The 27,940-nt window shown below is 39.9% G+C and overlaps 1 non-coding gene across 1 annotated transcript; it reads left to right on the forward strand.

The window, feature by feature from the left end:
• Nucleotides 1-23,285: 23,285 nt before the first annotated feature.
• On the forward strand, nucleotides 23,286-23,392 carry LOC128582714 (U6 spliceosomal RNA). Its single transcript, XR_008379161.1, has one exon. It is a non-coding gene; the product is annotated as a U6 spliceosomal RNA (small nuclear RNA).
• The last annotated feature ends 4,548 nt before the right edge of the window (nucleotides 23,393-27,940 follow it).

Consider the following 27,940-nt stretch of genomic DNA (forward strand, 5'->3'; position numbering starts at 1 on the left):
GCAGACTTGAACTATTAAGGATGGCCCTGATAACTGGGAAGAACTCCGAAGGACACAGGCAGAAAAGGGAAGAAAGAAATTCTGAGTGAGGACGGCTGAGTTCTGCAAGTAGGATTCATTCATCCGGGAAATTTTAGGCACTCTGATTTGCTGAGGCATTTATTTCAAAGTAATTAAAATTACATAAGATGGAATAAACAAAGTTCCAGCTGTCAGAATTATTAGTTTGCCTAAAAAACTGACCATTCATGGACTAGAATATTGACTTTCTCTCTTTTGAGCAGGTAACTAAATTCCACGCATATGGACTACACAACTCCTCCATCCAGAGAGTGGTCTAATTGTTACCAGTGAGGGATTTTATGACTTGCTCTCCAGCACTTACATTTTCCACCTAAGTCTCTTGGTGTGTACCCTTTACCAATGCTGGCCTTGCACTTCTCGGTATGCTGCTCTCCCACCTGTCTCTGAGTCTTTGCACATGCTGTTCCCTCTACACGAAACACCTTCCTGGGTTAACATGTGCATATTCTTCAGGTCTCCACACATTGTCCTCGGGAATATCATCTCCAGCTCACCCTTCCTAGCACAGATCAAATCAATTTTTCCTTGTTCCTATTTTTATAGTCTCCCCATTTTCCTTTTTCCTAGTAGCCTTTTTCACATCTATAGTTACTGAATTATTAATTTATTTGTTGTTTAATTTTATCCTCAGGACTGTTACCTCCCATGAAGTCAGATATTGTAATCTGCCTTGTTTATCTCTGTAGTTTCCCCAGAATTCAGTACAGTAGATGCTCAATAGATATTATCAGATGTCCAAGAAATGAATGAATTAATTTAAAAGCTTTTCACTTTAACTTTATTTATCTGATTCCTCCCTTCCTTCTATTTTGCTATATCATCAGCTGTGCTATTACACAGTTCTATACAATGGTAAACAACTCAAATGAAATCCTGAGCCCTGTTCATAGCTGACTAACACTAATATTCCCTGTTCAGTTCCCCCTAAGGTCTGATAGACCATCTGGTGGTAAATCATTTAAGTCACAGCAGCTATAAACATGTTAAGGCCCAGCATGAACCTGGTCTGACATCCAAACAGTCTCTTGGCTGTCACAGAAATGCTGCCATCCATTTCAGAAATGTGCTTACTACAGAAATACGATGTTCAACTTGCTATATTTATGAGACCCTGAATTTTCAGGATGCCTTCAATCAATAGAAAATAGATATTACATTCTTACCTGAAGGCAACAGTATTGTGACTGGCTGTGATTTTGGGAGTGAGGGAAATAAGGCGGCATTCAGAGAATTACTTTAATAGAGAGATGTGCTAACTTACCTTAGGGAGCATGGCTCTCAAAACAGTTAGACTTGATTGTAGTGAGAGTCATGGAAACATTTAAAATGTATGTTGATCAGCAATGGACCCAGAAAGTAAGAAAAACACCAGCAGAAGAGGTCACAGGCAAGAGAACGAGGACTGTGGTCACATTGAGAGGATTGATCAGACGGTCTGTGTCTATTGAGATTTAACATCCATTTCATCTAACTATATGTTTTGGCTCTAGGCTCACTGAGCTACCTTAGATTATAATTTGGTTTCTCATCTAAGTCTAACTAGTGGGATAAACTAAGTTAATCTTGCCAATGCACATGTCCCTTTGGGTGCATGATTCTGTTTGTCATTGGAAAGTCATGCATTGGCACAATAGTCTGGTAGACATGATTAATACAAGTTTCCCCATCAAGGGGTACAGCCTCTGTGTGGGCAACAAGAAGCAGGTTTCAGAGCTTGTATGCCACGGAAGGCTGTCCTGACAAGCTCCAGCCTGAGGGGACTGGCTTGCCCTCCTGCCTTTCTGGGCAAAATCCCAATCTTGCTTCTGATTCTTTCCACATTTAAAATGAGATACCAGGGAAGTGAAATAAATGTCTGTTAGGACCAGCCACATGCTCCTCGACATCCTTTTGAAGATTTCAGTGATGAGCCTTGAGATCTAAGTCATATTGTGGTGATAAACACTAGTGACTCAAGAAAGACAACAAATTTGGAGGTGGCCATGAAGGAGAGAGTGGTTGACATCTTCATCTCAGAAACCAAGGAGATGACAGTTCTGCACAAAGACTTGAAAGTAAACATGGTAGAAAATAACTAAGTTACAGGCTAACATTTTTTTTTTTAATTAAAGCACTCTACCAAATGGGCTAACTCCAGCTTTATCATAGTAGAGGGTCAATAGATAATGTTGAAAGTGGATAAATCAAGAAATGTTGGCAAGGCATACAAAGAATAGAAGAAAAAGTACCCAATGTACTCAGCCCTAATATGAAACTAATTTACAGCTTTCATACAAAGACTATAATCCAATCTCAGTACAAGAATATGGGGAAGGGGGCAAGGGAGAGGAAGGGAGGGGGAGGTAGGGTGGAGGGAGGATGATTGGTGGGACCACACCTAGGGTGCATTTTGGAAGGGTGCAGGTGAAGTTTACTAAGTGTAGAGTATTTCAGACCGTATATGGAACCAGCATATTGTACCTCATGATTGCATTATTGTACATAGCTATGATTCAATGAAAAAAAAAAGATGATTACAAAAGATTCTAGAAGGTTTTTTTTAATTATAAAAACATTTGCACTGGATTTTTTATTGCAGTTCAATTTACAATCACCAATATGAGGAAGCAACCCAGATACCCACTAACCCATAAAAAATAAATAAATAAATAAATAAATGTTGGTAGAACCATGTTGTTTAGCGATCTAGGGATAACAAGCAGAAGACAAAGCTTAAAAATTCTAAGGGATAATATCCAGAAGTGTGATTAACTAAGAAGGTTTGGGACAAAGGGGGTTTTGTGAGTTCTCTATTTCTATCATTATTTCTTTATTATTTGGTTTCTGATCATCTACATTTGATTCATTTGCCGATTCAACAAATATTTTTAAGTCAAGACAGGCGCTGAAAATATCACATTAAACATAATGAAAATCCTGCCCTCGAAAATATAGTGGAGGAATCACAAAATAAATTAACAAGTAAGATATATGGTATGTCAGATGGTGTTGGGGGCAATCAAGAAAAATAAAGCTCTTTTATATCAGGTGAGAGATTTGTACACAAACTTGAAAAGGGGTGAAGGAGAGAGCCATGTGGATTCCCAAGGGAAGACTGTTCCAGGTAGAGTGAACAGGCAGTGCAAAGGCCCTGAGGTGGCAGTGCCTAGCAAGTTTGGAGAACAGCAAGAGGCTAAGGTAGCTGGAACACAACGAATGAGGAGACACATTCAGAGAGGTAGTGATGGTGGGGTGGGGAAAACATGGTATAAGCCTTTGCAGCTACAGCCAAATTTTGGCCTCTGGTCTGAGTGAGGTGGGAGGAAACACATTAAAGAAATTTGAGCAAAGGAATAACATCTAAGTTTTGTTTGTTTAAAATTCTGACTTTTTTAACAATAGACTTTTCTAAAATTTTCAGAGGAGGGAGCAGAGGGACCCATAAGGATGGGGACCAGTTGATAAGAATTTTTAAAATTAGAAACAAAGAAAGTTAAGGTGCCTCCCGGGGGCCATGTGGCTGCAGAAGAAGGGAGCAGCGGTGGAGCTGCTGGAGGATTTAAATCTATCTGGACTATTGTGACCCTCACCATGATTTATTGATTCATATTCATTCTCATCTCTCCATCCCCAAAGCAGGATGTAAGAAGGTGGCATGAAAAGAAGCATTGCTTTTAGGTATCAGCATATGGAAATTGATGAACCAGTTCCTTCTTCTGAAGTCAGTTCATATCCAGTTCCCCACCAGATAATCCTTACATTGTAGATCTCCTGCAAGTGGCCAATAACAGAAATGCTGGAAATTGGTGACAGCAAGATGTCAGCCAAGTAACAGCTTCCCTGCAACTGGGCACCATGAGTCAGGGGAGATAAGACTCCAGGCATCTCTGTCTTTTGGGATCTGCCTATAATCATCCCTTTGAGGATACAGGGAGTCAGCGAGAGACTTCTGGGCCCTGAGAAGAAGACAAAAATAGTGGAAAACTGGCAAGTGGCTGCATGTGTTCGATCGGTCTAATCCTGCCAGCAGCTGTAAGTACAGTAGCAGTGAGACTGCAAACCAGAAAGGTCTTACCTGTAAACTGTTTTGGTGTTTTTGGACTTGGCACTCAGTTGAACTGCCTTGGGGAGAGCTTGAGCAGGAGTGCAGAGAACTTTGGGTGTTGTCTAGGACCCCGGACTGAGCCACTGAGCCAGACAGAGCTAAGTGTTTGGCTGTGGGCCACAGAGAGCCATTGTGAGAGAACTGCCCTGGCAAGCTCCGCCCTCAGGGTTGCAGAGCAAGGATCAGGAGGGAGCTGGTAATCTAGTGACTAAGCAGCCTAAAGGCGGGGACTGAGCCGCCTTACAGCCCTAACCCTCAGGGACAGAGTGAGACCGGTTTTGGCACACTGGGTAAGTGGATAGCCACTTCAGCAGTGATCCCAGTGACAAGCACTTTCCTGGGAAAGCTTCTGCTTAGCCAAGTTTAGAAGTTTAAAGTGCCTTTTAAGAAGGCTGAAGAGGGTGGCGCTGTGGCTCAAGAAGTAGGGCGCCGGTCCCATATGCTGGAGGTGGCAGGTTCAAACCCAGCCCTGGCCAAAAACCACACACACACACACACACACACACACACAAAAGAAGGCTGAAGAGAGATTTAGGGTATCTACCCTGTGGGGTTTGAGAAATCAGCAGAGGCCTCCAGTCGTATCAGCATTGTGATTAACATCTCATACCCCAGAAGACCACCTATTGCCCAGACAATATTCTACAAGCTATAGATACTGCTTTGTTTTTGTTTGTTTGTTTGTTTTGTCGTTGTTTTGTTTTTTAATTTCAACCTTTTCCGTACAGATTTTTTCTTTTTTTTCTTTCTTTTCTTTCTCCATTTTTCTAGTTTAAATACAATTTCCCATTGCTGCCTTTTTCAATAATTACAACTTCATTTTTGCTAGTGTTTCTACCCCTATTATTTGGTTTTTCACCCAATTGTATCCTGCAAAGTTTTCTGTTTGCTTGTTTTGGTTTGATTTATAGCATTTTTGTATTTCCTCTCTACTCGGTGGAGGTGGGGTACCGTGTCCGATGAGGTTAGCAAAGAGCTGCTGACCACAAGGGAACCACCCAACTGGGCACCCCCAGAAGTTGGCTTTTTTTTAAGATTGTGTCAAAGTACCCTACTGTACACCTATATTGCTCTGTCTCCCTCTATCTGTGTCTCTCTTCTTTTTGTCAATATTCCCTTTCACCCCCCCTTCCCTATTTTCTTATCGTTCTTCCTTTCTTTTTTCTTTCTTCTATCCTTTCTTGCCCTTCAACCTTCTCATCCTCCTGGTCCTTTACCAAAAGGACTCATCGAAACCTTAGTCCACAGGCATGGAACTTAAAGAGCAAGAGGAAGTGAAAGGAAAATTAGGGCAAGGAAACAGATAAAAGAAATCAATCATGAGGAAGAATCAGCAGAAAACTCCAGGCAACATGAAGAACCCATCCAGAGCAACCCCTCCAAGGGACCATGAGGTAGCTACTGCAGAGGATTCTACCTATAAAGAAATGTTAGGAATGACAGAAAGGGAATTTAGAATACACAGGATGAAAATACTGAAGGAAATGATGGAAACAATGAAGGAAACTGCTAATAAAGTGGAAAATAACCAAAAGGAAATCCAAAAACAGAATCAAATAAGAGATGAATGATATGAAGAATATAGCGGAGCTGAAGAAACAGAAGCAGTCAATTAGGGAACTTAAAGATGCAATGGAAAGTATCAGCAACAGGTTAGACCATGCAGAAGAAAGAATTTTAGAGGTAGAGGACAAAGTTCTTAAGATAACTCAGATAGTTAAAGAGGCAGAAAAGAAGAGAGAGAAAGCAGAACATTCACTGTCAGAATTATGGGACTTCATGAAACATTCCAAAATACGAGTTATAGGAATCCCAGAAGGGGAAGAAGAATGCTCCAGAGGAATGGAAGCCATACTAGAGAATATTATAAATGAAAATTTCCCAACTATCACCAAAGATTCTGACACACTGCTTTCAGAGAGATATCGGACCCCAGGTCACTTCAACTCTAACTGAGCTTCTCCAAGACACATTGTGATGAATCTGTCCAAAGTCCAGACAAAAGAAAAGATTCTGCAAGCTGCCAGGAGTAAGCGCTAGTTGACCTACAGGGGCAAATCCATCAGAGTGACTGCAGACTTCTCTAATGAAACTTTCTAAGCAAGAATGGTTATCTAACTTAATCTACTTAAACAGAACAATTTCCAGCCCAGAATTCTGTACCCTGCTAAGCTAAGCTTCAAAATTGATGAAGAAATCAAATCATTTACAGATATACAAACATTGAGGAAAATCATCACAAGACCAGCTCTACAGGACATACTTCAACCTCTTCTACACTCTGACCATCACAACGGATCAGCAGCAAAGTAAGAACTCAGAAATTAAAGGACAGAACCAAACCTCCACACTGATGCAAAAGATAAAACTAAGCAATGGACTCTCACAAAATAAAACGAATAGAATACTACCACACTTATCAATTATCTCAATAAATATTAATGGCTTGAATTCCCCACTGAAGAGACATAGATTGGCTGACTGGATTAAAAAACACAAGCCATCCATTTGCTGTCTGCAAGAAACACATCTGGCTTCAAACGACAAATTAAAACTCTGAGTCAAGGGTTGGAATTCAGAAGAAGAGAGGAGTTGCAATCTTATTTTCAGATACATGTGGATTTAAAGCAACTAAAGTCAAAAAAGACAAAGATGGTCGCTTTATATTGGTCAAGGGAAAAATACAACATGAAGATGTTTTAATTCTAAATATTTATGCACCCAATTTAAATGCTCCCAGATTCTTGAAACAGACCTTACTCAGTCTGAGCAATATGATATCTGATAAGACCATAATAACAGGAGACTTTAACACTCCTCTTACAGAGCTGGACAGATCCTCTAAACAGAAATTAAACAAAGATATAAGAGATTTAAATGAGACTCTAGAACAACTGTGCTTGATAGACGCATATAGAACACTCCATCCCAAAGATAAAGAATATACATTCTTCTCATCACCTCATGGAACATTCTCAAAATTGATCATATCCTGGGACACAAAACAAATATCAACAGAATCAAAAGAATTGAAATTTTACCTTGTATCTTCTCAGACCATAAGGCACTAAAGGTGGAACTCAACTCTAACAAAAACGCTCGACCCCACCCAAAGGCATGGAAATTAAACAATCTTCTGTTGAATAACAGATGGGTGCAGGAAGAACTAAAACAGGAAATCATTAACTTCCTTGAGCATAACAACAATGAAGACACAAGCTTCCAAACCTGTGGGATACTGCAAAAGCAGTTTTGAGAGGAAAATTTATCGCTTTAGATACCTACTTTCAAAAAACAGAAAGAGAATGCATCAACAAACTCACAAGCCATCTTATGGAATTAGAAAAAGAAGAACAATCTAAGCCTAAACTCAGTAGAAGAAAAGAAATATCCAAAATCAAATCAGAGATCAATGAAATTGAAAACAAAAGAATCATTCAGAAAATTAATGAAACAAGGAGTTGGTTTTTTGAAAAAATAAATAAAATAGATAAACCATTGGCCAGACTAATGAGAAATAGAAAAGTAAAATCTCTAGTAACCTCAATCAGAAATGATAAAGGGGAAATAACAATTGATCCCACAGAGATACAAGAGATCATCTCTGAATACTACCAGAAACTCTATGCCCAGAAATTTGACAATGTGAAGGAAATGGATCAATATTTGGAATCACACCCTCTCCTTAGACTTAGCCAGGAAAAATAGAGCTGCTGAACGGACCAATTACAAGCACTGAGATTAAAGAAAAAAAAAAAAGCTTCTAACCAAAAAATGCCCTGGTCCAGATGGCTTCAGACCAGAATTCTATGAAACCTTCAAGGAAGGGCTTATTCCTGTACTGCAGAAATTATTCCAAAAAATCAAGGAAGAAGGAATCTACCTCAACACGTTTTATGAAGCAAACATCACCCTGATTCCAAAACCAGGAAAAGACCCAGCCAAAAAGGAGAATTTCAGACCAATTTCACTCATGAATATAGATGCAAAAATTCTCAACAAAATCCTAGCCAAGAGATTACAGCTTATCATCAAAAAAGTCATACATCATGATCAAGTAGGTTTCATCCCAGGGATGCAAGGCTGGTTTAACATACGCAAGTCCATAAACGTTATCCACCATATTAACAGAGGCAAAAATAAAGATCACATGATCCTCTCAATAGATGCAGAAAAAGCATTCGATAAAATCCAGCATCCTTTTCTAATTAGAACACTGAAGAGTATAGGCATAGGTGGCACATTTCTAAAACTGATTGAAGCTATCTACGACAAACCCATAGCTAATACTTCACTGAATGGAGTAAAACTGAAAGCTTTTCCTCTTAGAACTGGAGCTAGACAAGGAATATACCTAACGAAGGAAGTGAAGGATCTCTATAAAGAAAATTATGAAATCCTCAGAAAGGAAATAGTAGAGGATATTAACAAATAAAAGAAAATACCATGCTCATGGATTGGAAGAGTCAACATTGTTAAAATGTCTATATTCCCAAAGCAATCTACCTATTCAATGCCATTCCTATCAAAATACCTGCAATCCCACTACTGGACATCTACCCAGAAGGGGAAAAAATCCTTTTATCATAAGGACACTTGTACTAGACTATTCATTGTAGCTCAATTTACAATCGCCAAAATGTGGAAACAGCCTAAATGCCCACCAACCCAGGAATGGATTAACAAGCTTTGGTATATGTATACCATGGAATACTATTCAGCTATTAAAAAAATGGAGACTTTATATCCTTTGTATTAACGTGGATGGAAGTGGAAAACATTATTCTTAGTAAAGCATCACAAGAATGGAGAAGCATGAATCCTATGTACTCAATTTTGATATGAGGACAATTAAGGTCATGATTGGGGTGGGGGAAGGGGAGAGCAGAAAGAGAAAGACGGAGGGCGGGGTGGGGAAAAGAAGAACAGAGAGAGGGAAGGAGGGAGTTGGGTGGGGCCTTGGTATGTGCCACACCTTCTGGGGGCAAGACACTTTTGCAAGAGGGACTTTACCTAAAAAATGTAACCAGTGTAACCTGGCTTATTGTACCCTCGATGAATCCCCAACAATAAAAAATAAATAAATTAAAAAAAAAAAGAAACAAAGAAAGTTAAAAAAGACTCTCCTCTTAATTTATCTCTAAACAAAAAGGCATGTTTTAACTTGCAAATATCTATGTGCTAAATATTTTTCACAATGTAACAGAAAAACTTTCTATAGGTGTCCTTGGAGATTCTTTTAATACGGTTCATCTACCATGCAGTACAACTAAGGATTGAGTTTTTAGAATTTGGAAATTTAAGCAGATCCTTAGATATCCCAGCCTATTCCTTTTCTGTGTCTGTTGTTTTCATACCAATAGTTCCCAAACCTGTCCATCACTAGAATGACATGTTAGAAAATTTTACAAAAATAGACTTTGGTGCCTCATTTCTCCTACCCCTCGCCCCCCCAAATTCTGAATTCTTTGGTTGGAGGTGGGACCTAGACAATGATGTGCCAAGAGCAAGATGGCGGAAGCAGCAGGCCCAGATGTAGGCAATAAGTGATCCATTGTCTTTGAAGATTTGAAGAACAATCACAGGACCAACCAAAAGTTAGCCTGCTTTTTATTATCACCAAATGCTGGCAGTTCTAAACAGTGTCTTAGACAATTTTGCTATACAGGAACATTTGAGGCTAATTTATAAAGAAGAGTTTATTTGGTTTACGGTTCTGCCAACTGTACAATAAGCACAGTGCCAACATTTGCTTCTGGTGAGGGTCTCAGAAAGCTTCTATTCATGATGAAAGGCAAAGGGAAGCAGGCATCATCTGATGAGAGGAAGAAAGCAAGAGGAGGGAAGGAGGGGCCAGGCTCACTTAACAATTAGTTCACACTGGCACTCAGAGTGAGAACTCAATCACTCCTATGAGAATAGCACCAGACCAATGGGGAGGATGTGTCCCCACAACCCAAATGCCTCCCACTAGTCCCTGCCTCCAACACTGGGGATCAAATTTCAATGTGAGATTTAGAAGGGATAACGTGATAAAATATTTGTTCCCCAAATAATGTATTTTGGTCTAAGTTCTAAGCTGTTACTATTAAGTTTAAGCAATTATATATGCAAACCTTAAATTGCCCATTGTCATTACTCATCCTTTGATAAACATTGCATTCTATGTGGGAGGTAATTTTGACAACTGCAAGTCACACAGTATAGGGTTTCACCTATACTTTCATTTGATGAGAAAGTTGCAACAGTTGGGAGGTCTGAGTTTGCTTTGGACTTAATTTGTGCCCTCCGCCCATGGTGCTATAATCTCCTGCATTCAAACAGCAGATTCTAAGTAAACAAATAAACAGCAAACAAAAACACCCAAACATGGTAATAGTCTTAGTAAAGAATAGTAAAGAAGCAGAACGCGAATTACTTCAATTCTGTCATTCTATATAATCACTTTTATTTGTGTTTCAAATTTTAAAACAGCAAAATAGGGCATAAGTTATGAGATATAAATATGACATTTTGGAAAGGATGAATTTTATCTCATACATCAACTATTTTATTGAATGCTAACTTAAATGGAAAGTTGTTCTTTCTTTTTTATCTTAATAATTTATAAACTAAAAATAAGTAAAGAAAATGTTATTTTATATATAACATTATTTATGTTACTATAACATAACATTATATATAATACATTATATGACATATGTTTTACATACATCAATATATTTTTATACAATATATTCAGTTATTACTAATTATTGCATAATTACTATTAAAATAATTTTCTCACATAGAGCAGGAAGCTGTTTATTTGCTCCAAGTGTCAAATGTTCTGGGACTTTACTGGATCTAGCATCCTCTATCTTTTTAAAAGTTCTCCAGATAATTTTCACATACAACCAGATGCAGGAGACACAATCTGTAGCACATTTTCACTGGCTCCAGCTCTATTTCTATATTCCCCACCTCCCTCCTCTATACTTACCCTACTCCCAGTTTTCACCACATTAGTTCTCCCAAGGTCCCTGGAGTAGGTGAAGGGGTGTTAATTAAAACCCTCGTTGCTTCTAGGCAATGGTGTGCTGGTAAATACTTAACAACTGGCTCTCTGGAGGATTTAAAGCATTCACTGGTTTCTACAGTGTAAATACTCCCACCGTGCTGATTTCTAACCACCACCAGGCTATCAACCTGTTTGAGAAGTGTCTAGAAATTCATCAATTACCTCTCCCCATTGCTGGTCCAAGTCAGGTGTGGTATATCACTGTCCCCAGGGAATTCTATGACTTTCTGCCACAAGGATAATCAATTCCCATGGAAGAGTTTTGCTCACTTTTTAGAAACTAAAGTTCAGTTTTCTGGATTATTTCTTGAATTTGTGAGTTCATCTGTAAAAATCAGACGGGTCTTACATTACACTCTCCTCACAAGGATCAGGAATAACATCTCTCCATTTAACCAGCCCTACATTCAGGAGTGGTTTTGAATGAAAAGTTGACTTTCCCGCAGTCTGCTTGTAAACACACTCCTACAAAGTCTTCTTTCTCCCATTAGTTTGTTGGTGGAACACACCCAAGAGAATGCGTGTTACTTCCTCTGTTCCCAGCCAGCCTGTTCCCCCAAGTTCCCCCAACTTAAGCCTTTCTTCATTCTTTCTTCTTAGAAGGAAGAACTAAGGAACGAGTCAAGTTCCTATCCTGACTTTGGTATCTTACTTAGTAGTTAGAAGCACGATCTAGGCTCAGGTCGCACCTTTTACCACTCACAGGCTTCGAGACCTTCTATCCTCTCTGGGCCTCAGTAGCAGCTGCTACCCCGTAGGGTTGGTGTGAGGTTTAAATGAGATAATATTAGAAAAAATGCATTTCCTGTGCTTGAGATACAGTTAGCCTCCACATCTGCTGTTATCATTCTATTACCGTGATAAGTGTTTTTTTTTTTTACTTTGCTAATATTCATGGTATTACTCCCCTAGAGTTGCCAGTTGCCATGGAAACACACTGCTGCCATGCTGATGTTCACCTCGGTACAGTTCACTGGACTGAAAACCAACATGGAATCTTTTCACAGTGCTCAGTTCTTGCTCTTACAATTACCTGCAAAGTATTGTTTAGAAGCAATCCTAATATATAATTTCTCTATATTACTTTGCATGAACAAAGCCACAACACTTAATTCCTTCTTTTTATTTAACTGTTCACTTATTGTGCTTTGTTTTCTTAACTGTTTTGTGAACACACAGAACTGTATCTTATTCACCAGTGCACTCCTTCCCAGCACTTGGCCAGTGCCTGGTATGAAGCGGTGTTCAGTAAACAAATGATTGACGATATTTTCTATACAAAAGGTTCACACTCTCCATTCATTTGCTTGACTTCCTGCTGTGAATCTGTGATGTTTTCCTATTCTTAATTTCCAGGGAGTCTGGACTATTGACAAAGCAAAGCAACTCATGCCCCCCATACCAGGAATGTACACTCTGTATATTAATATGAAGTATTATATGGATATACTCAGTTAATAAAAGTGAGCAATGGCAACAATTCCTAGGCAATGCTTTGGAATAGAGTATAGTTTTATCACAGTGACAAGAATGCCTTATGGATTCTCAGACCTGTTGCATTTCTCTGCGCCTGGTTAGAAGCTAAGTAGCCCTCAAAGGGCACTTTGGGAGTTGACCCATAGGCTGTGTTTAACACCTGCCTTCCCCCATTCAGATTTCCCATGCTGTTCTTCCAGTGGAAGCAGGAAGCCTAAAGAAATTCTGCAGCCTCTGTACCAGCTGCATGGCTATGAGTAGACATGAGAGGTGGTGCTTGCTAAATGATCATGGGGAGAAGATAGGGAGAATCTTACATGGAGCCAAAGGTCTGACCTGAGCCATGAGGTGGATGCAGTCTGCCGAGTTGGAAAATCCTGGTGGTAAAACAGGTTTCAGAGGGAACAAAATGGACTAGTTTTGAAAACATCATGTCTGAGATGCTTATAAGTTATCAAAATGCAGTTGTCAAGAAGAAATTAGATATTGGACAGAAGAGACCAGACCCTAACGAGGAGTCTGGACGGGATGTATTAACCAGGGTGGGGCTCATTTGAGATCATGGGAATAGATAAATTCACCTGGGAAGGGAAGAGAAACTTCTGCCTAGGAGAGAAAGAGAGAAGAGAGAAAGCCCGCAAAGAAACAAGAGACTGAAAGGAGAAGTAGACCGTGAGAAAGTAGGGTCACAGGAGGAGCCCCTGAAGAGAAGGTATTTGGGGCTCATCTCCTCAGGAAGCAGACTCCGAGACAAAGTGCAGCGATCCAGGATCCTGATCCAGGGATCTTTTTGGGTTTGATACCCCTGGAAAGGAAGGGAAGGAGGAAGGAGTGAGTAGAAAGAGAAGTTGAGCTGCGATGCTGAACCAAATCCACCCTGTCCACCCTACAGTTGCTCTAGAGCTGGAATGGCTGTCCAGGGTCTCGTGGGGGTGGTCTGGCCTCTAGCTTCCCCCATGAGGCTTTGCTCCCTGTGATCTTGGCTGAGGGGCTGTGTGCAGCTGAGGTTACAGCTGAAAGCTCTGCCCTCCTCACCCCCAGCAGCTGGGGCTATGGCTCTTCAGTGAAGGGGGATCTGGGTGGTGCATCTCAGAATCACCCAGAGAGAGTAAGTCATCAGCACTGCTGAAGGTTCAGGTAAGCTGAGGGTGTGAAACTAATATTGCTCTTGACAATATTAGCTTGGTGGGATGATGGGTTGCAACTCAGTTTTCAGAGGGTTGAAGAATTACTGGAAGTGAGAGAACACAGTGTGCCCATAACTCTTGCACTTGAAGGGGACCTCAAACATGGGATAGAGGCTGGAGAGTGGAATGGGGGATAAGGGAAGGGTTTTATAACCACCCCTCTCCTACTGAACAAATTTCAATGACCTCCCGCATAGAATCATCTCTCTTAAATGACTACTTGACCATTGGAGTTGTTTTCCAGAAATTGTGAAATTTTGTAAGACAAAGGAGCTGAGATTCTGAAGGCTCCTGAGCTGAATTCCTGATGCTAAGATTCACCATCCCCCACAACCTGCTCCCAAAGCACTAAACACCTTGTTGTTACACCTGCCCCAAGTGATGTGGTCCCTCCTTTAAAAGTCCATGATCTCCATTATTTGAAGAAATGTATTTGAGGCAACTTTTCCCCTTCTCCCAATAAGATGTCTGTCATATCAAAAATTCCATTCTTCCTTGGCAATCTTCATTGTCTCAATAATTGGATCTTTCTGTGACAAGCAACAGGACTTAGACCAAAACCCCTTTCTGATTTCAACAACAGTTTTTGTGTTATTGTTGGCTTTGACATGGAAGATCTGTTCCCTTCCGGTGAACACAACTGCCTTCCCCAGCTTAGGTTCCGTGAGACACCCCCATATCCTTAAAATAAATTCCCTTCTATATGCTTAGGCTATGTGAAGGTGACTTCATCTTACTTGCAACCAGAATGTCTCTACCAGTTAGGATTTGATCAGAGAGGACTAGTATGAGTGCTGGGGGATAAGGAATTTTTTTTTATAGGAACCTTACACAATGGTGGGATGTGTGAAATCTATGTAAGGCTGTTGCCTCTCTTCCTGATGTTGGACCCACGCCACTATAGATCAGCCAGGCTGGCAGGAAGGAAGGCTGCATAGGATATGTGGGAGAGTAAGGACAAACTAGAACCCATGCAGACAAGTGGAACTCATGAGAACGTGCTAGAAGACACAGGACAAGTTACCTCCAATGTAAACGACACAAGTGACCCCATGGGAGAAGCCAGTGCCCTTCACCATGGAGCTGCACATACACTGGCCCAGGCCTCAGGAAAGTTGAAAGAGAAAATCCAACAGATGGCTCGATGCCTGATGCCCGTAGCACAGTGGTTACTGCGCTGGCCACGTGCACTGAGGCTGGTGGATTCCAGCATGGCTTGAGACAGCTAAACAACAATGACAACTGCAACAAGAAAACCGCCAGGCATTGTGGCGGGCACCTGTAGTCCCAGCTACTTGGGAGGCTGAAGCAAGAGAATCACTTAAGCCCAAGAGTTTGAGATTGCTGTGAGCTGTGATGCCACAGCACTCTACAAAAGACAATACAGTGAGACTCTGTCTCAAAAAAAAAAAGAAAGAAAGAAAGAAAATCCAACAGGAGACAAGAGCTGGGAGCGTGAGTGCTACCCCACACCAAGGTGAGCCAGCAGATCAGCCGCAATGTGTGTGAGCCGCCATCATTCTGTGGGTAGAAATGGCTGCTTCACTTCGGTCTTCCAATTCTTATCCAAATTTCTCTTGTGGCCAAACCTAATCCCAAATCATACAGAGATGTAATCGGGCTTCTCTAAATATACACGGTAAAAAGCCACCACAGAGTCCCAAAGTAACAGAGGGGTTATATTTTCCTTGCAGAATTATTGTAAAGGACTAGAGATAATACCAGTAAATGCAGTAGAGTGACAGACACATGACTGGTCCCCAGTAATGAAAGCAGAATGATAATGCTGTTGATGAAAATAATAGGATAATTTGTTAAAATGTTAATTCATTGTTTTTTTCCTTATATTTTCCCTTCTACTTTAATCAGATAGCTCTGATTGTCCTCTGATGTATAGTCTCTTCTTGGTACTAGAATTCCCTACTAGGCCATATTTCTTTTGAACCAGGTAGGGCCTTGTGAATTAGTTCAGTTAGTGGTTTGGGAATAAAAGTGACGTGATAGCTTTCAGGGGTCCTCAAACTTTTTAAACAGGGGGCCAGTTCACTGTCCCTCAGACCGTTGGAGGGCCGGACTATAGTTTAAAAAAAAAAAAAACTATGAACAAATTTCTATGCACACTGCACATCTTATTTTGAAGTAAAAAAACAAAACGGGAACAAATACAATCACACTGCCTCATGTGGCCCGCGGGCCGTAGTTTGAGGACCCCTGTATCTAGATCATCCCCTGAAAGACAAATTATTCACCCTCTCTTTCTCCTTTCTGTGGACATAAAGGTGACCCAGCTTTAGCCATACAGATGGGGGCAACATCCTGGAAAATGGTGGAGTTAGAAGGTGGAAGGAGCCCCGTCCCTGCCTAACCACGCAGAGCAGATACGGTTGCTGTGACTGACTCAGCTCACAGCTACTTTGCAAGTGTCTTACTGTTGGGTCTCTTGCCACAGCAACGTAGCCTGTAACTAAAACACAAGTTATTCCCTTGCATCTAAGCTTTCTTCTGAAGGCATAAAGCAGAAATTGCTGAAAGTCTCTCCTAGATGTAAGAAGCTAAACTTATTGAATAGATGTTCGTGGGAGAGGAAGAGAGATTGAAGAATAAATTTCAGACAAGGGGAAAGAGAAGAGAATTAAGGTCCTCAGCACCTATTGGCAGGGAGGACCCTTGCCCCACAGAGAGTCCCAGGAGCGGCATGTCTTAGGGGGAACCACTGCATGGTGCTCCTTAGACCCGACACTGGCTCCAAGTCTCATCCTAGAATACCATGGTGGGGGAAGGTGCAGAAATGCCACATGTAAAGGGACCATTTAAAGCAGGACAAAGGAGGTGTTAGCAGTAACCAGCTAATCAATTAGCAAAGGGGTCATGCAAATGCCCTTCCATCCTTCCATCGGGAAACCCAGGAACATTTTCTCCAACTGCAATCAGCATGGATTTCCCATCAGCTTGGCAGGATGGAGATTCTGAGATAGGTTTAATTTTTTTTTTTTTAATAGAGAAATGTATTTCTGGCACTACAAAATTTGTGGGTTTTAGATTCAATCGAAACCATTTTTTTAAATTATTGTTGTCCAAGAGTCACATCAGATTTTGTATCTATACCAAAGTAATCCCTGCCTTGGCTCAGGTCTTAGCTAAAGCTGAGCTGCAGAGTGAAGATATTTGTGTCTATAGTGAGGAGGCCCAGGGCCGCAAGGCAGGAGGCACCCTCATGCCCTCAAATCACCACGGCTGTAAGACTGGCTGCTTCCAATATCAATCAGGTTATCTTTCTCTCTCCCCCACAGGGTGAACTTGACAAAATCAAATAAGGGTAGCTTGGGGACAGAGGTTATTCAGTGTCCTGTTTCTCCAGCTCTTCAGGGAGAAATGAGCTCCGGGAAATCAGCATCACCTGGAAGTGGGGGTCATCAGGGCCTTTCTTGGAATTACAGAAGAGTCACAACCAGGAAGGACTCTAGAGACCTACAAACACAATATTTCCATGACTGGCACAGGCAGACTAGCACCCAGAGAGAACAGACTTACCCACACAGCTAGTCGGAGGCAGAGATAAGACAGGGAGCAATGGTTTTCATTCTCAGACCAGTCCCCAGTTTGTTTCACATAGGAAGAACCCAGAGGAAACTTTGGCCACTAATTTTATTGGGGGAAATTTAAAGCAGCGTGAAATGCCCATATTCCTCTTCCACAGTCCCACCCAGGTGCCACAAATTATTGGTATTCATATCCACTCCCGAAGCCATAAGTGCATAAGCTCTTATGTCAACATAAGCAGGAAGAGAACTCCAGAACTCCTTGAGGATGTAGAAGGGGATATGGAAGCCGAGGGATGCTATGGGCTTCCCTCCAGAGGACTCTCCAGCTATGCCCCAGACCTCTCTCCTTCCCCTTTGCTTTTCCCCTTGTCCCCACTCTTCCTTCCCCCCCTTATACACATACCCACCAGCCCCAGCAAGAGGAGGGGTACAAGGAGACAAGAATCAGAAGGCCAGTGCAGAGGGTGAAGATCCCCCCCCACCAAGCTAAAATACTGAATTTTGCTGGTGGCCAGCACCACCTGGAAACCATTGAAATTCTTGGTAAATTACAGAAGGCTAACAAATTACAGAGAGGCTCACCATAAAGGCCTGAGATTTTATGGCCCCAAATCAGGTATAACAAACAGCTGGAGAAAGCAAACGAAGCTGCTTCTTGGCAGCCAGGTACATTCATTCTAGGAAGTGAGGTGGCCAGCCCAGCTGTCTGCCCTAAGCCCTTCCTTCCTCCCGCTTTCCCTTCCTCCCGATCTTCGGCTTTTCCTCCCTTCCTGTTCTCACTCATTAACTAGTCCAGGTACACAAACATGTATTTGAGTTTCTTTATGAGCCAGGAACCCTGTTTAGATACTATGGTTACAGAGGTAAATTTTCAGTCTCTTCCCTACCGGGACACTGCATCACTTTTATAGATCATTCGTTCATTTATTCAACACACGTTTTATGAGTTTCTGGATTAAGAACAATACAGTCTTCCAGAACTGGAGCTTACACTGACACATGCCCTACACAATTAGCAACTTCCTTCTGCTAAGCACCTAGAGAAACACACAGTTCACCTAAAGATTAATTACAGAATCATCTATCTTTAATTTTTCCTCATCCTTTTCTCAACTCCTAAACTCCTCTATGCCTATGTCCACTAATTTTTCTTCCCCAAAAGGGAAATAGCTTGTGCCTGAAATTCTAAACTCCCTGATTTCAGACAAGGGCTGGGAAAGTATAAATAAGCCTATGAATATTTAGCAAAAATGACTGCTATGCGAAGCTTGAGCGTTGTTGTCATAATGCAGAGCCCGTTTTAATCACAGCCACAGGGAAAGCTTTTGTCGCTGTCTTATCACACAGGAATGATTTTCCCATTGGCAATGGCCGGCTGCCAGCTGGCTACTCAGCCAGCGCCTTCTTGGTCCTCCAGATCACAATATCATCAGCATGTTCCACCACCGCCGGGCACTGACATTTCTATCTTTGTAGGAGGTGCTGGGTCAGGAAACAAAACTGCAGAATCACAGACTAGTTCTTATTTACAGTGAATGTGAGTCTCATTTTGGCCCAGAAACCTAAGAATTTCTACTTCTTATGATTCAATTCAGCTTGGAGCTTTGCTGACTGAAGTCAGTTGATGGTCTTTGGATCTTATCATGCCCTTCAAATTCCCAAGGGAAGTGGTAGAGCATATCTCTGTAAAACTGCAGTAATTTTTCTATTTATAAATAAAGCAGTAAATCAGCTGGGCCATCACCTTCATCCAAGCCCAGCTTAGAATGAGCATGAAAGAGAGGGCTTCCATGGGAAAACAAAGTTCTTTAGGAGAAGGATTTGGAACCACCATTAGTTTCCTCTCCCAACAAATGCTGCCCATAGCTCCTTTAGACTGTAGTTGAGACAGTCCATAGCCATTTAGGCTCGGTGATAACTGCCTCTTTGAAATACTTCAAAATTAGCTTGACACTTCTAATTCTAGTCAAGATGGAGTAACAGGGATCAGATTTACTTTCCCAAATAAAAACAAAACAAAAAATGGACAAAATATATGAAATAGTAGTTTCCAAGATTAAATAGCAGTTAATAGAGGATCCCTGAGAATGGAGGAACAAACAAGGTGAGTCCTAAGATTGTCCCAGCTTACTGGCTTGAGAGACTTTACAGGTCATAGTTCAGGAAGGAGAAACACAGAGTGTAGTGGGCTCCCTGAATTGAGGGATGGGGCTGAGAGTCTCAGAGACCAAGGCAGCTGGATTACGTAGAACAGAATACTGGGGAGGAAAGACCAGCAAGCAAAAAGAACTTTGAAAATCTCAAGAGAGCCCCCCTTTAGTTTTCAGCCGAGTAACCATCAGTTCACACATGTGAAGGAACTACATGGGGCTGAGGAAAGAACTACTTGAAAGGATTACAGGCAATTGTGCCCACAATCACACACAGCTAGGAATAGTACCTGCTCCCACCAGCCAGACTGAAACACTTTTGATTTATGAGCATTGGGTAAAGTACACAGAAGAGACTTATTTACAGAAGTGAAGAAAAGTTAGCCTCCAGTCCTGCTTAGCAGGTCTTAGCAAGACCCACCAAGGTCAAAGTATTTCCACATAACTATTCCACATAGGAGATTTCCGTATCCTATGAGAAAAGCTCAAGAATATTTATAGGAATGCAAAGATATTCAACACATGACAAAGTAAAATTCACAATGTCTGGCATCCAATCAAAAGTCACCAAACATACAGAGAAGCAGGAAGATACAACTCTGATTTTCTCTGCACTGATTTTGAACAGTTTATTGTAACCCTTGGTGTCTTCTTTTCCTTCTCTTTTTCTTTTTATGTTTCTTATATTTGGGGTTTGTTGACCTTCTTGGATCTGTGGGTTTATAGTTTTCATCAACTTTGGAAATACCAATCAATTAAAATGAATCCAGACCTCACACAGGTGTTAGAATCAGCAGACAAGGACATTAAAACAGCTATTACAACTACATTCTTTATGATCTAAAAGTTAAGGAGAGACATAGAAGATTTTTTTTCTTAAAAAAGACTCCAATTCAGCTTCTAGAGATGAAAACTATAGTATGTGAGGTAAAAAATACATAGAGTGGGATTAACAGCAGATCAGTCATTGAAGAAGAAAATATCAGTGAATTTGAAGACAGGACAATCGAAACTATTCCAAATGCAAAGAGAATTTTTAAAATGAGCAGAGCATCAATGAGGCATGGGGAACCTCCAATAATGTAATGTAAGCATAATTGGATTCCCCAAAGGAGGAGAGAGCCAGAAAAATATGCGAAGAAATAATGGCCAACATTTCCAAAGTTAATGAAAACTATGAACCCAGAGATCCAAGGTCAACAAACCCCAAACACCAGAAATGTAAAAAGAAAAAGAGAAGGAAAAGAAGACATCAAGGATTATAATAATCAAACGGCTCAAAATCAGTGATACAAAGAAAATCAGAGGCACAAAGAAAAGGATAACAGTAGATTTCCCATTTGAACAATACACATGAGAAGACAGTGGAATAGCATCTTTCAATTATTGAGGAAGTTTTTTCAAACTAGAGTTCTATACTGAGAGAGGAAATATTTTTCAAAAACAAAAGCGAAACACTTTTTCAGAAATGGAGAAACTGAAATAATTCATCATTAGCATTCCCCACACTATAAGAAATCTTAATTATACCAGATGAAAATATGAATGTACACAACGGAACAGAGTGCTTCAGAAATGATAACTATGTGGAAAGATATGATTCTTCTTATTTAAAGTATCTATAAAATATAATCATTTAAACAAAAAGTATAACAATGTATAGGGGATTTATAATAGGTACATGTATGTATAACACATGTAAAATGTATGATAACCGTATCATAAAGTCCAGGAAAAGAAATGGAAGCATGTTGTTGTAAGGTCTTATACACAATGTGGTCTTTACTTGAATGTAGATTGTGCTAAGTTAAATTCTATAAACCCTAAAGGAATCACGGAAATAACAAAACAAAGAGTTAAAACTAATAAAGCAACAAAAAAGACAAAATGAAATCATTTAATTTATTTATTATTTTATTTATTAATCATTTAATTAATCCCCAAACTATAGTGTCTAAGATCCTAAAAACAAATCCTGCTGGAAGTTGAGACAGCAATTTGTGGGACATGGGAAGTAGCAGAAGGGCTATGGGAAAAGGTGTGATTAACTTAGCAAGGAGAATGGATGCTGAATACAATGTAAGGGTATAGAAGAGTAGCAGGGAGAAAGCAAGGGGAATTGGGAAGACAAGGCCAAGAATGAGCATGTTATTTAAGTCACCTTCTATACTTTACCATTTTAAAATGATAAAGCCTTACACTCTTCCTCACCTTGGGATTATACAAACAAAAGTTAATTATACCTTTCCTCATTTCTCAACACTTACCAACCACTACATTCAGCTGATGACTTTGTCTCATATGACTTTGAAAAAAATAGCAAACATTGTGTAGGAACTCTGTGATCTACCCATAAGCAAGTCTACCAACTGGCTACGTCTGTCCCCAACTGCTGCTTCCTGCCTCCTAGTTAAAAAAAAAAAAAAAACATTCCCATTGCTCCCTCCCTCTTGCCTTACCCAGGGCATGGCTCTGTCTTTTGCATCATTGTCTCTTCCCCCTTACCAGATCGTTCCTTGTTGCACAGATATGTTCTACTGTTTCTGTGCACACTGCTTCTCACCGCAGAACTTCTGTGCTAAACCTCTTTCTAACCCCTGCCATGCTGACCCCATTTTGCAATTTTGCACCTTGATTTCCTGCTATTAGTTCCAATCCTGTCCCTTAACCCCTATCAATTTTTAATATAGCTCTGCATCTCACCTACATCGTATACATTCTATCCATAGACATGATCCTCTTCCTTGTCCCTGTCATATGTAAATATACTAAAATGATCTTATGATATATGCAAAGAAAATAATATCTCCATTTACAGATAATAAAATGGACTGAGGTCAAATGATTTGTCCAAGGTCACATAGCAAGTGGAAGAGCTGGGATTTAAGCCCACGTGTTCTGACTGCAAATCATTTTATGACACCAAAGTGGCTGAGATAATGGCAATGACCACAGCCTTGGGTGAGCTTCAAAACTTGGACTCCTGAGAGCAACCTGATCTGGGAAATTTCAGGGAGGCTGATTCCCTTATCAGTCAAGAGAATACTTCTGTCCCCTTTGGTACTCTTATGTCTTTCCAACTCTTCAGAAGTCCAGCCCTTTCGTAAGAAGGAATCTTTTTTCTCTTTGGCCGTAGGTCATTTTATCAGAGATAGGAAAGTGAGGTAAGAAAACAATGTAGACCAAGTTTCTGCCAAATGTTCTAACCTATATGAACTCACAGATCCATTACAATAACTTTTATTATTGTTATTATATTTCTTATATTTGTGCATATTTTATATGTTTTGAGATAGAGTCTCCCTCTGTTGCCCAGGTTAAAGTGCTGTGGTATCAGCCTAGCTTACAGAAGCCTCAAACTTCTGGACTCAAATAATCCTCTTGCCTCAGCCTCTCTAGTAATTAGGATTATAGGTGCCTGCCACAACTCCCAGCTAATTTTTCTTTTTTGTATTTTTAGCAGAGACAGGGTCTCATTCTTGCTCAGGCTGGTCTCAAACTCCTGAGCCCAAAGGATCTGCCCACCTCAGCCTTCCAGAGTAGTAGGATGACAGGTGTGAGCCACTGTGCTTGGCCTATGATGACCTTTTGAGTAGAGACTCAGGACACAGTTATGTCTGTATTTGTGTATGCATGCATGTATATATCTGTCACTTGAACTAAGATGCATTCCACCAGCTATTTAATAGAAAATGAAAAGAAGTGCTCACTTCAGCAGCACTTATACTAAAATTGGAACGATACAGAGAAGATTAGCATGGCCCCCGCGCAAGGATAACATGCAAATTCATGAAGCGTTCCGTATTTTTTATGTTGATTAGTAGGATATAAGCACTCCAATTTGTACAAATAATCAACACCTTGAATCCCATAATGGTATAAATGTGTTCATGATCTATGTACAAATGACTTAATAAAAAAAAGAAAATGAAAAGAAGTTGGAGGACTTACAGTACCTCATATTAGGACTTAATTATAAGTGAAAGCAACCACAACAGTGTGGCATTATTATAAAGAAAGATAAATATAGAGAACAGAGATCATACCATGTGAGATTTTATTTAAGCTCTAAGTAAAGAAAGCATAAGGCCATTCTTCTTACCACATATAAAACATAATGATGGATCTAATTTCAAATATCAGTCATATCCACAATTACAGTGGATTAAAATCATGTATTATGTCAAATTGGTACTCAGAGAAAGATTCTACTATATATTATTTATAAGAAACATTTTATATAGAAAGCAAAAGAAGACTTAAACAAATAAAGAAGCATGACTTATCCTTAGATAGAAAATGTCAGGTTGTAAAAATGTTAGTTCTCCTGAAGTTTAATTTATGACTTTGAAAACTCCCAATAAAATTACCAATGGGAATCATCTGAAACTAGACAAACTAATTCTAAAGTTAATACGGGAAGAAATTGTAAAATAGCCAAAGACATTCTAAAAAATTAAACAATCGAGTAGATATTGATGCATATTATGAAACTAAAATAATTTAAGCAGCATGGTAAATGAATTAATAAACAAATAGATTAGCATAAAAAGCCAATTACAGATCCAAGTTGAGAAATGAATTAAATTGTTAAAGGAATTTCAATTAGTAGAAAAAAATTCTATTCAACAAATAATGTTCAGACAAATGGGTGGCCAACTGGAAAAAAAATAAAGTTATATTCTAGACATCATACCATACCCCAAAATAAGTTACAGAGAGGATCAAAGATTTAAATGAGAAAATGAATTCACAAAAGCACTACAAAGGCAGGGTGTGGTGGCTCACACCTGTAATCCTAGCCCTCTGGGAGGCCGAGGAAGGTGGATTGCTTGAGCTCAGGAGAGTTTGAGACCAACCTGAGCAAGAGCTTCCACAGCTCCCCCACCCCCCATCCGCCTTGATCTCTACTAAAAACAGAAAAACTATCGCAGCATTATGGCAGGTATCAGTAGTCCCAGCTACTCGGGAGGCTGAGACAAGGGGACTGCCTGAGCCCAAGAGTTTGAGGTTACTGTGAGCTAGGATACCTCAGCACTCTACCCAAGGTGACTGAGTGAGACTCTGTCTCAAAATAAATGAATAAATACACAAATAAATAAAGCACTATAAAAAAAGAACTTTGTATAAGTTTGACAAAAAACCCAACCATGAAACAGTAGGCTAATAATTAACTTGTTGAAAACATGCATGATGCCACATACAAATGTCAAGAGATACTGTCATAAAGCCAACATTTAAATGGCAAAGTGGAAGGGGCAAAAGAAATATATTTAGACAAAGGCTAACAGCCTTAATTTAATAATGGTAAGTCCAAATAAAAAAGGGCCAATAATAAAAAAATGAGCAAACTTTTATATTTTAGATGCAGATTTTTTAATTTCCTAATGTAAATGGTTTTCTATCTTTTTTAAAGTTTTTTATTTTTATTTCAGATTAATATGAGGTGCAAAAAATTAGATTACAATGCTTGCTTTTGTTAGGTAACAAAAATGATTTTCTTTCATTTCCCAATTTATCTTTCTTACATCTTTAATATAGTAATAATTATACTTTATTCAATCTTATTTTTTTAGCTGTCCCTTCAATATTTTCTCTGCTTATTCATTTAGCCATCCTCAGATACAAGATACTCAATTTCAGTTTCATCATCCATGGTTCCCTAATAACTCTTTAAGGACAAGTCTTGGGTTGAACAATAAATTCAAGTCAATTATCCGCTACCCATGGAGACCAGGTAGCTTGAACCAGTCTGTTTAATACCTGAACCTGGGTTCTTCTCATTACTCTCTCTTCCAACCAGTGGGTCTACTGAATGTATCACGAACATCTGCCCCGTGTCCTGACACTACTTCTTGGTAAACATCAGTAATTGATCTCATCATCCTTTCATGTTGAGCCCCAACACATTGAGCTTCACCCTTCTAGACAGACTGCAGTCCCTTCAGACAGGAAGAGGCATTCACAGTCCCAGCCCAGGATGGATCTAGGTCTGCTTCCATCCTGGGTGGCATTTACCTTGGCGGTCATGGCTGCACCATGGCAATATTCTAACTGGGGCCCTCCTAACTTTACTGTTCTTCCATCATGAATGAAAAATAGTGAGTACAATGTTTCTTATTCTGTTCTTCTTCTAACTTAGAAGAGTTCCTAAACTCTTACGTTTACAGAACCCCCATTAGGTTCCCATATTTGTAAGTATGTGTCCTAAACCAAAGTTATTCTGGATTTATATTTGCAATTTCCTAAAATGTAGAGAAGAGGAAGAGGAAGGAAAAGGATTATTGTTGTTGAATGTCTATCCACTGAGAACAGCAGAAGAACCATTTTTGGTTTTGCTCAAATTAGCATTGCTAGATAAATTGGGAGCCTTATATCTTCCCGCTTGCCAGAAGAGCATACCAGCTAATTTTAGCCCACTGCATAAATATAACCAGCACTGGTATGCTCTGGCCTTTTATACCAGCAAGGGTCAATGATGTCCTGTAGTAGCCAGAGAAGTGCCTACACTGGCCCAGCATTGACCTCATTTCCCGTGTTCTTAGACCCCTCCTCCTCCCATAAGTAATTGTTTTCCACTTGGAAATGACCCTGGAGATTCCTCTGTCTGACCCCACTCCTACCTACCTGCACAGGGCATGGCCTATTCCACTAATCCAAGCAGAAAATTGCTGCAGCAAAGGCAGCAATGCCTGGCCTGAGCCATTTGCTTTCAACAGTGTGACATTCATGCAGAATAGCTAAAAATGAAGTTTTAGAAGAAAATATTTAGTGTGACCCTATTTTTTTCCTAGAAAAATGCCCTCTAGGTTCAATTTCCTGAACATCCTCTTCCCCAATGAATATGCTATAGCTAAATATACAGTAGAACTTCCATAGTTAACCACCTCCCTACATTGACCATGTCTTCAAATCGATCCAATTTTCATAAACTGGACATGAACTACATGTATGTATCAATAGGCATCATTGCTTATGTTGACCACCTCTGTATGTTGATTACCTCCATATGTTGACCAGTTTGTTACAGTCCATGGGCGGTCAATTTAGGTGGTTTTCTAATTGTCTTCTAATCTAATAGTCAGAAGACATCACAATACAGCTTATATCAACTCTCTGAATCCTATCTCCTCCAGAACTTCCCAGGGACATATGATAGTCTCTGGGAGGTGAATACATCTGAAGCAGAAATCAAACACAAATGAGGAAAATGCTTCAAGCCCTGTCCAGAGCATGGCTTTTTAGCTATGCACATGGCGGCATATCTCTCTGCCCTTCAGTATCCCCATCTGTGAAATAAAAGTATTCACAATGCTTACCTCTTAGTGCTTGGAAGGAGCTTAAATTAACATGTGCCACACCTTCAGAAGAGTTCCTCAAAGATGATAAATGCTTCATAAATATTGGTTTTATTATTTTCTTGTTATCATATGGATTGAAATCAAAGCTCCCCATTTACTAATTTGATACCTCCATTTACTAATTAGATACCTAGGCTTGGATTTCTTCATCTGTAAAATAAGCTTAAGGAAAAGCCCTACCTTAAAGGGGTGCTGTTAGGATCCAACGAATTGAAAAATAGAAAGCTCGTGGCTTCTGCCTAGCACCTGCGTGTACCCAGGGTGGGGCAGTTTTTCTGTACTTGACAATCTCTTCACTCATTGGTCACGACTCCTGACAAAACACTCAGGTGGTTCCAAAGACAATTTCAGGGTAGCTAAAGACATTTAGCAGGAGATGCACATGTGTGCATTTTCCATATTTTTTCCTGATGGCTACCAACAGTAAGAAAATGATAAAGACAAAATGATTGTAAAATATGTAAGTATGTAAAATACATACAAATAACCATAAGACAGGACTCAAGAGATAAAGAAAACATTTCCAGATTGGTTTTTAATCCCTTTATCTAGTTGTTTCTTGATTTTGTTTTGTGAGTTTTGTTTTGTTTGTTTGGGTTTTGTTTTCTGGGTTTTATTTTCTTTGTTTGTTATTGTCTCCAAGTTAATCACAAGAATAAGAGTATGATAGAGTTATTAGCCAAAGTGGACTAGCTATGCTGCTGTTAGAGTTCAAAGATCTTTGGCAGACAAAAATAATCACTGAGACAAGTAAAAATGGCCTGTCATTTCTCTGTAGGTGACGTGTCCCTACAAAAGCTCTGATGGGCTGATGTACAATGGAGGATAATCCACCATGTTCTTCCCATTTGTTTAAGTATGGGTCACGGTCTTCCTGTTATGTTTTTGCTTAGACTAATATTAAAGTTAGTTTGCATTTCCTGAGGTGGCCAAGCGATTGGGGTAAGATAGTGACCTGGAGAGGGAGTTAGTCCAGAGGGTCAAAAGTGCCAACAG

This window comes from Nycticebus coucang, chromosome 3 (assembly GCF_027406575.1).
Source record: "Nycticebus coucang isolate mNycCou1 chromosome 3, mNycCou1.pri, whole genome shotgun sequence".
Lineage (NCBI taxonomy): Eukaryota > Metazoa > Chordata > Mammalia > Primates > Lorisidae > Nycticebus > Nycticebus coucang.